Below are 10,000 nucleotides of genomic sequence, written 5' to 3'. Positions count from 1 at the left end.
GCCAACCGGGGGCGGACGGCAGGTGCGGGGGCTCTGCGTGCGAGTGAGGGCAACGCCTGCGAGAGGTGCTCCAACGGCCTGAACACCGGCAGAGCCGGCCCGCCGTGGAGGCTCTCCGACGCACCCGAGGACGCCTCAGCGGGCGCTGCCTGTGGGTCTGGATCAGTCAAATCGTGGAGCGGGAGGTGCCACGGGCCACCCGGCTCCAGACAACGATTCCCTTGAGGAAGGTAACGGGACCGGGGGATGGCCACAGCAGGCTCAACTGCCCCAGCTCCTCCAGCGTTCGAGTGCCGGCAACCGCCACCGGCTGCCGGTCTTTGCCCGCCCCACAGGCAACCGCTTGCCGTCGGGGAAAAAAAAGGCACCTGGACCCATGCCGCGCACGGGTGTTCGGGGCCTGGGGGAATGCCACAGAAGCGAGACAACCCCAGCCGCCTGCGTTCGACTTGCCAGCCACCAGGTACAGCCGCACTTTTCTTCCCGCTTCGCGGGCTCCAGCTTAAGGCCGGAGAAAACGCGATGAGGTGCCGCCACCTCTAACCCGGTACAGCGCTGCAGACCTTTCCACCGAGCCCTCCTGCAACCAGGCAAGCCGGGGCAGGCCGGACACCACAGGCCGCCCACGCGTGGCTCATGCCGGCAGAAACAGGACGAGGCGCTGCGGCCTCTCACCTGTGCCATCATCGGGCCCTTGGGGGCTGGGGGGAAGCTGCGGCACGCACGAGAACCCCCAGCCGTCTGCATCCGGCTGCCAGCCACCGGGACCGGCTGCCGCTTGCACTCTGCCCAATTCGTGCATGGGCTCCAGCTTAAGGCCGGAGAAAACGCGATGAGGTGCCGCCACCTCTAACCCGGTACAGCGCTGCAGACCTTTCCACCGAGCCCTCCTGCAACCAGGCAAGCCGGGGCAGGCCGGACACCACAGGCCGCCCACGCGTGGCTCATGCCGGCAGAAACAGGACGAGGCGCTGCGGCCTCTCACCTGTGCCATCATCGGGCCCTCGGGGGCTGGGGGGAAGCTGCGGCACGCACGAGAACCCCCAGCCGTCTGCATCCGGCTGCCAGCCACCGGGACCGGCTGCCGCTTGCACTCTGCCCAATTCGTGCATGGGCTCCAGCTTAAGGCCGGAGAAAACGCGATGAGGTGCCGCCACCTCTAAACCCGGTACAGCGCTGCAGACCTTTCCACCGAGCCCTCCTGCAACCAGGCAAGCCGGGGCAGGCCGGACACCACAGGCCGCCCACGCGTGGCTCATGCCGGCAGAAACAGGACGAGGCGCTGCGGCCTCTCACCTGTGCCATCATCGGGCCCTCGGGGGCTGGGGGGAAGCTGCGGCACGCACGAGAACCCCCAGCCGTCTGCATCCGGCTGCCAGCCACCGGGACCGGCTGCCGCTCTGCCCGCTCCAGCTTAAGGCCAGAGTCAAAGGACGAGGTGCCGCCACCTCGCCCGCCCATCACCAGGCCCTCAGGAGGCGGCGGCAGCCGCGGCGGGCTGGATGCTCACGGGCAGCTGCCCTCGCATATACCAGCGCTCCACCTTTGCCATCATCGGGCCCTCCGGGGCCGGGGGAAAGCCGAGGCAGGCTCGGCTCCACCCGGTCTTCCAGCGTTCGAGTGCCGGTGGCCGCCGCCGGCCACCGGGCTATGCCCTGCGGAATCCACCTTTGCACCTCTCGCACCACTCGGGTCAACAGCCACCGCCAGCCTGCCAGACCCTCGCAGGCGCCCGGCTGGCTTACTTGGAAAACACCGGGAGAGACCAACCGGCCGAACAGACAGAAAACGAGCCGAACCACCAGGCAAAACCACCACCACAACGGCCGCCCAGCGCTCCACTTCGCCGGCTGAGCCGTAAGCCTTGCAGCCGCTCACTAGCGCTGCTCCGTGCACGAGTCACCACTACCTCCTATAGTACGGGAGATCACGTCCCCGCCCCCGGCCGGCTCCAAGAGTGCCGTCCCTGCCCACCGGGGAGACCCGCCAATGACACCGACTTTTACGATGACGTAACTGGAGGCAGCGAAAAACAGCGACCCCTTGGCCAGCTCCGAGAAAGTGGCGGGGCTATCAGGTCTACCTCCCCGCCCCCGAAATGCGGCTAAGTCCCGCCGGAGCCGGGTAGACCTGGCGGCTCTTTTCACCGGCCGCTGCGGCAGCGACACCCCGCGTCCTCCGGGCGCCGCCGGCGGCCGCGCCGGCCTCCGGAGCCGGGTAGACCTGGCGGCCGCCCGCGGAGCCGGGTAGACCTGGCGGCTCTTTTCACCGGCCGCTGCGGCAGCGACACCCCGCGTCCTCCGGGCGCCGCCGGCGGCCGCGCCGGCCTCCGGAGCCGGGTAGACCTGGCGGCCGCCCGCGGAGCCGGGTAGACCTGGCGGCTCTTTTCACCGGCCGCTGCGGCAGCGACACCCCGCGTCCTCCGGGCGCCGCCGGCGGCCGCGCCGGCCTCCGGAGCCGGGTAGACCTGGCGGCCGCCCGCGGAGCCGGGTAGACCTGGCAGCCCTTTTCACCGGCCGCTGCGGCAGCGACACCCCGCGTCCTCCGGGCGCCGCCGGCGGCCGCGCCGGCCTCCGGAGCCGGGTAGACCTGGCGGCCGCCCGCGGAGCCGGGTAGACCTGGCGGCCCTTTTCACCGGCCGCTGCGGCAGCGACACCCCGCGTCCTCCGGGCGCCGCCGGCGGCCGCGCCGGCCTCCGGAGCCGGGTAGACCTGGCGGCCGCCCGCGGAGCCGGGTAGACCTGGCGGCCCTTTTCACCGGCCGCTGCGGCAGCGACACCCCGCGTCCTCCGGGCGCCGCCGGCGGCCGCGCCGGCCTCCGGAGCCGGGTAGACCTGGCGGCCGCCCGCGGAGCCGGGTAGACCTGGCGGCCCTTTTCACCGGCCGCTGCGGCAGCGACACCCCGCGTCCTCCGGGCGCCGCCGGCGGCCGCGCCGGCCTCCGGAGCCGGGTAGACCTGGCGGCCGCCCGCGGAGCCGGGTAGACCTGGCAGCCGTTCGGTGCCCCTTGGGCGGGGGGGGGCGGGGGGGGCAGGTGCGCCTGTTTTTGGTTCGTTTTTTTCGGTTTTTTTTTTTTTTTTCTTTCTTTTGAGATTTTAGCAAATCTGATTAAAAGGGCCACCCTCTCCCGGTTCTCCCGGACGGCATTTCTTTCCCCCTCCCCTTCCCGAGTTTGAACCACTTCTACACCAAGGGAGCACGTTTAAACGTACTGTCTGATGCAAGAGTTATTTCACCTTTATTGATTCCGGCGGGAAATATTAATACAATATTAACGACAACCAGTTTTCAAAATAATTTTTGTTTCCTGACACACACACACCCCCCCCCCACCCTCGTCGTTCTCATGCACGTGCACGCACCTATTCCGAGCCGGTGGCTGCCAGGCACTTGCCAGCTTCACCACACCAGCCAGCCCCTCTGCTCCGCTGCTGCCCCCCCCCCCCCCAACCATATTCTGTCGGCGGGGTCCGGGCAGAGGTGGCAGCCCCCGGCACAAACTGCCCGGCTCCCCGGCGCGAGTTCGCTGTTCACTGGGTGCCTTCAGGACTGGTAGCCCCTTGCCAGGTTCAGGTTCGGGTCCCGGCGCTGCTGGGTGCTCGCCGACTTTTGGTTTTGGTTTTTGCGGTCTTGGGCTTTTTTTGGGGGGTTGTTTTTAATTTTTCTCCCCCCCCCCGCCTGGTTTTTTTTGGTGTTTTTTTGACGTTTTCCTTTTTTTTCATAAAATAAATACTTTAAAATACATATCTGCGATCCTGCAGGCACTGCCACCCCCCCCCCCCCGGTGACACACGCGCGCTCAGAGGCGCGCGCACACACACACACACACACACACACAGAACGCGACGCAGGCACACACAGCTACACGCACCCCTGCACCGGTGTGCTCCCCCTCCCTCCCCGCGCTGCAGTCCCGGACCTGCAGGCCAGTAGGTGCAGCCCCCCCCCCCCCCCTCCCCCGGCCCCACCCGATCACAGACTTTCCGGCGCCCTGGAGACGGGGGGTTGGGGGGCGGGTGGCTGGGTGGGGTGGTCTGCAGCCCGGCAACGGGGCCCCCGGAAACTGTGGTGTTTCCCGCCACGGCAACGGTCTGCTGCTCAGTCGCGGCGGCAGCAGCGGCGGGGAAAGGAGGCTAGAAAAGAGGGGGGGCGAGAGCGGCTGGCGAGCAGGCGGGGAGCCTGGCGCAGAGGTAGGCTGGCGAGGGGGGACGGTGTGTCTTTTCGGAGAAGGCTTCTGTTTGGATCGGTTGGAGTTTTATTTTTTTTACTTCTCTCCCCCGTCCCCGTCCCCGTCCCCGTCCCCCCCCCCCCCGGTCGTTTAGTTTTCCCCCCGCGGCGGGGGCGGGCAGGAGTGGAGCAGGGCGAGAGCGGCTGGCGAGCAGGCGGGGAGCCTGGCGCAGAGGCAGGCTGGCGAGGGGGGACGGTGTGTCTTTTCGGAGAAGGCTTCTGTTTGGATCGGTTGGAGTTTTATTTTTTTTACTTCTCTCCCCCGTCCCCGTCCCCGTCCCCGTCCCCCCCCCCCCCGGTCGTTTAGTTTTCCCCCCGCGGCGGGGGCGGGCAGGAATGGAGCAGGGCGAGAGCGGCTGGCGAGCAGGCGGGGAGCCTGGCGCAGAGGCAGGCTGGCGAGGGGGGACGGTGTGTCTTTTCGGAGAAGGCTTCTGTTTGGATCGGTTGGAGTTTTATTTTTTTTACTTCTCTCCCCCGTCCCCGTCCCCGTCCCCGTCCCCCCCCCCCCCGGTCGTTTAGTTTTCCCCCCGCGGCGGGGGCGGGCGGGAGTGGAGCAGGGCGAGAGCGGCTGGCGAGCAGGCGGGGAGCCTGGCGCAGAGGCAGGCTGGCGAGGGGGGACGGTGTGTCTTTTCGGAGAAGGCTTCTGTTTGGATCGGTTGGAGTTTTATTTTTTTTACTTCTCTCCCCCGTCCCCGTCCCCGTCCCCGTCCCCCCCCCCCCCGGTCGTTTAGTTTTCCCCCCGCGGCGGGGGCGGGCGGGAGTGGAGCAGGGCGAGAGCGGCTGGCGAGCAGGCGGGGAGCCTGGCGCAGAGGCAGGCTGGCGAGGGGGGACGGTGTGTCTTTTCGGAGAAGGCTTCTGTTTGGATCGGTTGGAGTTTTATTTTTTTTACTTCTCTCCCCCGTCCCCGTCCCCGTCCCACCCCCCCGGTCCTTTAGTTTTCCCCCCGCGGCGGGGGCGGGCGGGAGTGGAGCAGGGCGAGTGCGTGGCTGGCTGAGAAAGAAAGGCGGGAGCGGGGCCACGGGTGCGGCAGGATAGGGACTCGGCAGCTGGGGTTTAGAGACGGCAGGGCACCGGGGGGGCTCCCCTCTCCCGCCCGGGCACGGAGCCGGCAGGGACGCCGCAGGGTCCTAAAGTCTCCCGCCTTCCACCACCGGGGGCGGCAAGCCTGGTGGCGGAAGGGGGGAGCAGGGGCAGCCAGGCTCGGCGCGAACTGCGTGGCGGGAGGGCGGGGGGGCGGTGTGTGTGTGCGTGCAGCGGCGGGCCCGGGGTGACGGGGGTGGGGGGTGTCGGCCCGGGGCCCTGTTTCGGGCGGGGGGGGGGGGGGGGGGGGGGCTGCGCGCGTGTGCGTTTTGAGCGCACGACTGTGAGCGGGGCAGCGGGTGGAGGGTTTGGGCTGGGGGGGGCCGGTTGCGGGGGGGGGGTGCGCACGTGTGTAGCCCCGTGCGAGTGGGTGCGGTGGCGGGCGGGAGGTGTTTGGGGCGGGGACTCGAATGGGGGGGGGCAGTGCGTGCGTGCGCGTGCGTGTGTCTAAGGGCGGGTGAGCGGCTGCAGCAGCAGGCGGTGGGCGTTCGGGCCGGGGGCCTGTTTTGGCGGGGTGCGGGCGCGCACGCAGGTGGAAATGAGAAAGATTTGTAACGGTGTCGCTAACGCCGCTTTCTCTGTTACAGCCCGGGTGGTCGGCCGCTTCGACGTCCGGCCTGCGCCCGTGCCTGCCTACGGGCGATGCGCTCGGCTCCCGGTCGGACCCGTCCCTGGCAAAGCAGCAGCCGCGTGCCTCGGCCTGGGCAGAGACCTGGGGCTCCAGGGCCCCAGCCAGGGCTGCCGGAGAGGCGCGCCGCGCTTCCGACAGAGGGGCATCAGCGGCTCCGTCGCCGGCGGGATGCGTTCGAGCGGTGAGGAAGGTCCCAGCGGCCTTAGGCGGTGGCGGGGGGCGCGCTCCTTCGGCGACGGGAGCGGGGGGGAAACGGCCCCGGGGTGGGCCGGTCAGCCGGCACGGCGGCCACGCGAGCTCGTCGTCTCCGAGGATGCTCGGCTAAGTCGGCCTCGGCCACAGGGACCGCTTGTCAGGCAGCCGACTGGCTTTCTTCAGAGGCCTGCGAGACCGCCGTCCCTCGGAGGCCAATGAACAGTTAATGCGCGATAACGCAGGGGCCGGAGAACGCTAACGTTAACCAAGAGCGTCGCAAGGTCCTAAAGGAGTGCCGCAATCAAACTTTAGGAGTCGGTAATTTATAATACTGGTGACTACTAATCGAGTCACATTCAATCCGTGACGATCCGCTGGTAGGTACGTACGTACGTACGTATTCCTTCTCCGGCTATTAACGAAGGGACGCACACCTAGCGTGCGTGAACGAATGAGTTTTGTTATTTAAGGAACTGCCAGAAAGCGTATTACCGCGTAGCGCTAAATCAGTCGGTAGGTGACGCTCCATAAACGATACAATCCAGCATCGCTCGTCAACTGTTAATAACTTCAATCGATGACGATTCATAGCGTATCGATTCTTCTGTATTCGTTTAGGAGCGGATCCCACGCCAACGGTGCCACGCGGTACCCGGACGGCCACCGACTCGTACAGAGACGAGAGAGCAGCGTCGGCGCCTCTTCCCGAAGAAGTCGTTACCGATAAAGTACACCGACTGCGGGTAACGCTTTGCTCTCACGTTTTTGACGCGTGCCTGCCTGCCTGCCTGCCTGCGTGCGCGGTAAAAGACAAGCTGTCAGACACAATAAATTTTAAGAAAGTGGAATCGCGGAGCGGTCTTAATACACTAATCAGGACCGGCCCGTAGCGCGGCCAGGGAGTGCAGGCCGACCCTGCAGCGTGGCCAGGTTTACCCGGAGACACAGGTAAGGAGGCCAGGACTACCCCGGAGCATCAGGTAGGGATACCGGGCTGACCCCCAGAGGGTCAGGTAGGGTGGCCGGGCCTACCCCGGAGCGCCTGTAGGGACCGCAGGTGTACCCCGGAGCACCGGTAGGGGTACCGGCACTACCCCGGAGGATGAGGTAGGGGCGCCAGGCCTACCCCGGAGCGTCGGGTAGGGATACCGGGCTGACCCCAGAGGGTCAGGTAGGGTGGCCGGGCCTACCCCGGAGCACCTGTAGGGACCGCAGGTGTACCCCGGAGCACCGGCAGGGGTACCGGCACTACCCCGGAGGATGAGGTAGGGGCGCCAGGCCTACCCCGGAGCGTCGGGTAGGGATACCGGGCTGACCCCAGAGGGTCAGGTAGGGTGGCCGGGCCTACCCCGGAGCGCCTGTAGGGACAGCAGGTGTACCCCGGAGCACCAGTAGGGGTACCGGCACTACCCCGGAGGATGAGGAAGGGGCGCCAGGCCTACCCCGGAGCGTCGGGTAGGGATACCGGGCTGACCCCAGAGGGTCAGGTAGGGTGGCCGGGCCTACCCCGGAGCGCCTGTAGGGACCGCAGGTGTACCCCGGAGCACCGGTAGGGGTACCGGTACTACCCCGGAGCATGAGGTAGGGGCGCCAGGCCTACCCCGGAGCGTCGGGTAGGGATACCGGGCTGACCCCAGAGGGTCAGGTAGGGTGGCCCGGCCTACCCCGGAGCGCCTGTAGGGACAGCAGGTGTACCCCGGAGCACCGGCAGGGGTACCGGTACTACCCCGGAGCATGAGGTAGGGGCGCCAGGCGTACCCCAGAGCGTCGGGTAGGGACACCGGGCTGACCCCAGAGGGTCAGGTAGGGTGGCCGGGCCTACCCCGGAGCGCCTGTAGGGACAGCAGGTGTATCCCGGAGCACCGGTAGGGGTACGGGTACTACCCCGGAGGATGAGGTAGGGGCGTCAGGCCTACCCCGGAGCGTCGGGTAGGGATACCGGGCTGACCCCAGAGGGTCAGGTAGGGTGGCCGGGCCTACCCTGGAGGGTCAGGATGGGGGGCCGGGATCCATCGCCGCGTGCCCGTAGGGACAGCAGGTAGAACTCCGGCACATCACAAGGGGTTCCGCCACGGGCCCAGAGTACTGGTGGGGGAACGGGTTCTATCCCGGAACGTCGCCTGGGGACACCGGGCGTAAGGCGGAGGGTCGGGTAGGAAGGCTGGGTCTAAACTCGCGCGCCCGTAGGGACAGCAGTTTTTCCCCCGGCGTACCGGGCGGGGGTACCGGTACTGCCCCAGAGTACTGACGGGGGTACACGGGTACTGCCCCAGAGTACCGGGCGGGGGTATACGGGTACTACCCCGGAGTACCGGGCGGGCTCACGGGTACTGCCCCGGAGTACCGGGTGGGGGTATGCGGGTACTACCCCGGAGTACCGGGCGGGGGCAGGGGTACTGCCCCGGAGTACCGGGCGGGGGTACCGGTACTACACCAGAGCGCTGGGAAGCAACGCCAGGCCTACCCCGGAGCATCAGGTAGGGATACCGGGCCTACCCTGGAGGGTCAGGATGGGGGGCCGGGATCTAACACCGCGCGCCCGTAGGGACAGCAGGCAGAACACTGGCGCGTCACAAAGGGTTCCGCCACGGGCCCAGAGTACTGGTGGGGGAACGGGTTCTATCCCGGATCGTCGCCTAGGGAGACCGGGCCTAAGGAGGACGGTCGGGTAGGAAGGGTGGGTCTAAACCCGCGTGCCCGTAGGGACATCAGGTGTACCCCGGAGTACCCCGGAGTACCGGGCGGGGGCATACGGGGACTGCCCCGGAGTACCGGGCGGGGGTATGCGGGTACTACGAAGGAGTACAGGTGGGGGTTACGGGTAGTACCCCGGAGTACCGGGCGGGGGCATACGGGTACTGCCCCGGAGTACCGGGCGGGGGTATGCGGGGACTGCCCCGGAGTACCGGGCGGGGGTATGCGGGTACTACGAAGGAGCACAGGTGGGGGTTACGGGTAGTACCCCGGAGTACCGGGCGGGGGCATACGGGTACTGCCCCGGAGTACCGGGCGGGGGTATGCGGGTACTGCCCCGGAGTACCGGGTGGAGGTATATGGGTACTTCCCCGGAGTACCGGGCGGGGGTATGCGGGTACTGCCCCGGAGTACCGGGCGGGGGTATACGGGTACTACCAAGGAGTACAGGCGGGGGTTACGGGTACTACCAAGGAGTACCGGGCGGGGGTACCGGTACTGCCCCGGAGTACCGGGCGGGGGTATGCGGGTACTGCCCCGGAGTACCGGGTGGAGGTATATGGGTACTTCCCCGGAGTACCGGGCGGGGGTTACGGGTACTACCAAGGAGTACAGGTGGGGGTTACGGGTAGTACCCCGGAGTACCGGGCGGGGGTACTGGTACTGCCCCGGAGTACCGGGCGGGGGCATACGGGTACTGCCCCGGAGTACCGGGCGGGGGCATTGGGGTGCTGCCCCGGAGTACCGGGCGGGGGGCATAGGGGTACCGCCCCGGAGTACCGGGCGGGGGTATACGGGTACTACCAAGGAGTAGAGGTGGGGGTTACGGGTAGTACCCCGGAGTACCGGGCGGGGGTACCGGTACTGCCCCGGAGTACTGACGGGGGTACACGGGTACTACCCCGGGGTACCGGGCGGGGGTATACGGGTACTGCCCCGGAGTACCGGGCGGGGGTATGCGGGTACTGCCCTGGAGTACCGGGCGGGGGTATACGGGTACTACGAAGGAGTACAGGTGGGTGTTACGGGTAGTACCCCGGAGTACCGGGCGGGGGTACTGGTACTGCCCCGGAGTACCGGGCGGGGGCATACGGGTACTGCCCCGAAGTACCGGGCGGGGGTATGCGGGTACTGCCCCGGAGTACCGGGTGGAGGTATATGGGTACTTCCCCGGA

Source organism: Buteo buteo, unplaced genomic scaffold (assembly GCF_964188355.1).
Source record: "Buteo buteo unplaced genomic scaffold, bButBut1.hap1.1 HAP1_SCAFFOLD_37, whole genome shotgun sequence".
Lineage (NCBI taxonomy): Eukaryota > Metazoa > Chordata > Aves > Accipitriformes > Accipitridae > Buteo > Buteo buteo.
The sequence above is the reverse complement of the archived record's forward strand: the minus strand, read 5'-3'. Positions refer to the sequence as shown.